Source organism: Botryllus schlosseri, chromosome 9, assembly GCF_051294905.1.
Source record: "Botryllus schlosseri isolate E-star chromosome 9, Bs_hap1, whole genome shotgun sequence".
NCBI lineage: Eukaryota > Metazoa > Chordata > Ascidiacea > Stolidobranchia > Styelidae > Botryllus > Botryllus schlosseri.
The window spans coordinates 24,883,137-24,888,528 of record NC_137244.1 but is presented as its reverse complement, the minus strand read 5'-3'; positions in this window follow the sequence as shown (position 1 = coordinate 24,888,528).

The following is a 5,392-nucleotide window of genomic DNA, read 5'->3' as shown; positions in this document are numbered from 1 at the left end:
CCTCTGCGTTGAAGTGCGAATAGGCTTGGCGTGCCCGTGCTACTCACAGGAACTATTTTGGTAAACATAACCGTCAGAGGCACCATATCGTAGTTTCCGCCTTAATTAAGGGCGTGCAATGGTAATTTTGGGAGATGTCGCGGACCATTGGTACCGTACTTAGGTATTAGCTAATACGATTAAGTACTATATTCGAACATGACTTCACGTATCTATTGACTAGAATTTTACGACCCTGTGATATTTCTGTATGAGTAACATTCGTGACAACTTCCTACTGCTGGTTAAACCAGATTTCCTTAGAATGACCGGGATTTTACGTTGAGTATAGGCAGCCCTGTTCAAGACTGATACAAACCGAACCTAAACCATTGCAACGATGTGTGCGCCAGATTAGATCCAACGACGTGTGTTGACTGTTGAGCTAGTCTCGAAATCTTGTGATGTTTTCCGATCCAAGAAATGGATAGCCAAACGATTGAATTCCCGGACACAAGGCGATGGCATTCGATTACTCATGATACACTTGAAAGACACATCTATGCCTAGGGTTGCATTAAAAACAAAAATCAATTATAAACAAACATGTCTAAAACAAGGCTCTAATTTAAAACATGGGCTTTTTTTGTGTTTTTTCAATCCATGACGTTACGACTATCCAATTATGACGTCATAATGGATTGACATTGATAAAGAAAAATGTAGGGTAAATATAGCTCCTTTGACGAAGTATCTGTACTCTAACTGTTGAACCGACTAATTTGAGGGTTCCAAACATCCCATATCAATATACGTCGGGTTAACCTACGATACCTGCTTGAATCACATCGCAGTTCTCCAAAATAGGGCTATCCGTTTGATAAGTGGCATGGGCCGATATGACCGTCTTTCTCCAAGGCAAGATATAAATCCCTAGGGGTATTGAAAGTGCGCGACCTCTGCTAAGACCATGTACCGGTATCATCATGGTGAATTCCTTTCTGCTTTTAGCCGCATCTTTACGCCATCTGCCGGTGCCTGGTGTTTATATAGCTCACTGGTATCCCCTCCTACAGAACTAGATCAGCCACATCTGGAAATATCTATATACAGAATTTAGCCGCTAATGTGTGACAGAGATCCTTAACTTTTGTTGGTCCAAGGATTTGGAACTCCTTATCAATGGAGCTCAGAGGTTTGCCATTTGCGTCATTCTGTCGGAATTTTAAGTCTCAGCTCATTTCTACATATTGAGACTTGAGAGTATGGTCTGGTATTTATTTTGAACTAGTGTTGCTGTTTTTGTTTTTTATTCTTTTTTACTTTTACTGTTGTCCGTTTGCGTTTTGGTATTTCTGAAGTGTTACTGCTGACTGACGGTGACAGTTGCATGATATAAATGTACTATCATTACGCCTTGACTACAGCTGACTTGAAGACTACACATCTTGTTGTGGTCGTATCGCTGTGTTTGTCTTTTTTACATATTTGTGTAAACTCTCATCGTACAAATAAAGAATCTGTCCGTCTTAATCGGGTGGGAATTGCCCGTAGGCGGGTAGGCTCATACAACGTGTTTTTTGGAAAGTATTTACGCAATTATGCAGAGGTGATCAAAGTAGTCAAGAAAGCTACTCAAGTAGAAGTAGCGACGAAAAAATCTACTCAAGTACAAGTAGTAGAAGTACTTCTTCCATGAGCCACCTAAAACTACTTGAAGTAGAAGTAAATTTGACACACTTTAAATCTACTCAAGTTGGTAAGTAGTTATGAAAACAGTCTTAATTCGTTCACATGGACTGTCAAAAGCTGCAAATTGAGCTATGTGGAAGGCGCAAATGGCTTGATTCGTATTGATGCATCCCAGGAGGTATCAATTTTCGACAGAATAAGCATTCTTTCGCATCATGGGATGCAAGTTATAGTATTGATATGAAAATGCGATACTAACCCTATGTTAACTAGAAGAGCCCGTTTTAGAGAATATCATGGCATGGCGCCCTACCCCATTTTATAAGGCCCCAAGTTTAGGCGAGGACAAATACGGAGAAGTTGTATCGGGTATGGTTTCAACACTTTGCGCGATTAGAATACGTTAATAACAAATATTGTGGATCGTAAAATTTTTATTTAATGTAGCTTTATTTTCGGAAAATAAAGGCATTTGCTTTTATGCTTCAACATGTATGTTCTGCAGACAATAGAACTGAAAGTAATCAGAACTCAAAGTATGATACTCGGAATTGAAAGTGAAATACAAATACCACTTCTAAACAGCGGAAAATATATTTCAGGTCTTTTGTCCATAAAGCTTCAAAGGTGATCTGCCAAAACAGATGTAACGTTAAAAAAAGCCGGATTTTCCAGATTAGCAGGACACTTCGTGGGCTGCTAGATTACGATATGACAGGTAATTGCTAGATTGCGAAACGGTAGTTCCAAACGTTATGGTGGGCCATAATTACTATGATGAAATATTTGATATGTACGACAATGCAGTGTGAGCGGAACCAAGCAATCCGGTATCTAAATTATATTCACTGATACTTTCGTGAAAGCATATTCGTCACTCCATAACTACTGTGCGCGAAGTGCAACAAAATTTCGGGGCTTTACTTGACTTTTATTAATATTAAATGTTGGTACTCCGTGAAAACAGCCCCGAAATTTCTCGGGCTATCTTTCGTATTAGGGGATTAAACTAATTCTACTTGACAAACTGAAAATAGCGAAAAGTAAGTAAGTAGATCACAAAATATCATGAAGTAGAAGTAGGGAAAATCAGATCTACTTGAGTACGTATCAGAAGTAGAGGAAAACTACTTGAGTACTTCCAAAAAGTAGATTTGAAAAGAAAGTGGGCCTATAACATATACGTTGACTGTTGTAATATAATGCTCATTGCTCATCGTAGCACGGCATCGATATTGAACACATCCTCAATACAGTCTGATTAGGTTTGTGCAGCAACAGGCGAGATCGCGACATAAAATCACCTTCACAAAGGTTGCTACAGCCTGTATATTTTAAGAGACTCCTGGACCAATGCTTAAAAAGTATGGTCACCAAATTCTGCCTTCGTGTAATGTGCAGAATGCGCTGCGTAGGACTAAGATGGATGCGACCAACAATAGGCCTACACAAAACTAACAGCAGCGTAGGCCTACTAAAACGAAAAATAATCTTCTACTGGTCGGAATTGAGTAATTCCGTAATTGCGAATATAGTTAGACTCAATCGGCTAAATCAGGCGTTTTTTCATTTTCAGGTGGGGGTAGGCTACAAAGCAAGAAATCGTGTGACAATCAAACACGCGAAGGGTGAAGAAAAATTTTGCTACTTTTTAGGTTATTGTAATGTACGACGATTTACTAAAAATGTGACTGCTGGACCCTGGATCTGCCAATGCGTCGGAACTGATATTTTAGTCATCAACATCCCAAGTGTCGCGGCCAGACTAATCATATTTTTGGTTGGCCTTGCAAGTTCACAATCTGAGCAATTCAATTTCGATAATATAACAGAATTTCGATAATATAATGGGAAATTAGCTCGCGGGCTACTCAAAACCCCAGTATCATACACTTTGAGTTCTAATCAATATCGGTTCTTTTGTCTGGATAATATACATGTTGAAGTATAAAAGCAAGTGTGGTAATGCATTTAATTTCCGGAAATATAAGCTACACAATATGGCATTTTTACGGTCCATCATATTTTTTATTAACGTTTACTAATCGCGCAAAGTGTTTACACCGTATCCTAAACAACTTCTCCGCATTGCTCTTCGACTAAACGGCGGGCCTTATAATGTGGGGAGGGTGCCATACCATGATATTTTCTAAAACGTGCTGTTCGAGAAAACAGAGGATTAGTATCGTATTTCCATATCATATTCAATAGGCCTATTTCATCCCATGATGAGGACGAATGCTTATGCTGTTGAAAATTGGATACCTCCTGGTATATACATCAATATGAATCGAGCTCGGCACCATTCGCATAGCTCAATTTGCACCTTTTGACAATCCATGTGAACGAATTAGGATCGTTTTCACAACTACTTACTTACTTGAGTGGATTTAAAGTCAGTCAATTCTACTTATACTACAGGTAGTTTTAGGTTGCTTACGGAAGAAGTACTTCTACTCGTACTTGAGTATATTTTTTCGTCGCTACTTCTACTTCTACATGAGTAGCTTTTTTTGACTACTTTGACCACCTCTGGAATGGACAACACCGAGAATGGACATTACCGGAAGTGAAAGGTATGCAATGCAGGCATGCTATACATAGGCTCTGTACAGATCGTGTGTACGTGCATGATGGCTTTGCTACATTCGGTGTCGATTCTCAGATATAAATTTCTCGACAGCGCCGTCTCAGGAGGCTAAGTTAGATTATTGCCATTGGCCATTCTCGGTAATGACCAATCTCGGTAATGTTCATTCTCGGTAATGTCCATCCTCGGTAATGGTTTTCTCGGTATTGGTATAGAACTGGTCCCGTGATCCCAATAAAACTCAGACCTGGTTCGCAGTCTAAACCAGGGATGGCCAGACTCCGGTTCAGAAGCCGGAGCCGAAGCAAGATTTCATTGATTTTTTTACCTAGTTGGACCACTGAGCTATATAAAGTTGGACTGGATCCGGATTTTGAATTTGCGGTGACGGTCGTATTTTAGCCCGATTTTTCGAGGAGGGTTGGTGCGATGACATGCAAAATAAGGTCAAAAACATGCAAAATAAGGTCAGTCGCGACATGCAAAATAAGGTCAGTCACATGCAAAATAAGGTCAGTCGCGACATGCAAAATAAGGTCAGTCCGCGCATAAATCCAAATCTATACTTCAACTCCAAATCCAACTCTTTTTCTTATGAAAACGAAATTCAAAATATCTTTCCTGTATAGTAGCCTACTTTCAACAGTGAAATTCCTTATCTATATCATAAGTCTTAAGATGTTTCAATCAAAAGATAATCATGATTATCTTGATTACGAAGTCAGTCGCATGTAGAATATTATTATCAGTCGGCGCGTAAATCCAAATCCATATTTTAATTAGAAATCCAAGTCTTGCTCATATGAAAAATAAATTTAAAATATCTTTCCTATATAGTAATTTCATGATTGAGATTCCTCATCTATATACTAAAGGTGAAGATGTTTAAAACAAAACATAATCAGACGATTATTTCGATTACGAGGTGATTAGTCGCATCTAGAATATTAACAGTCCGTGTATAAATCCAAATATTTACTTCAAATCCGACTTTTTTCTTGTGCCACTGACCTTATAGTCCGCAATCTGCATGTGGCGACTGACCGTATTTCGCATGCATCTGACCTTATTTTGCATGTGACTGACCTTATTTTGCATGCGACTGACCTTATTTTGCATGTGACTGACCTT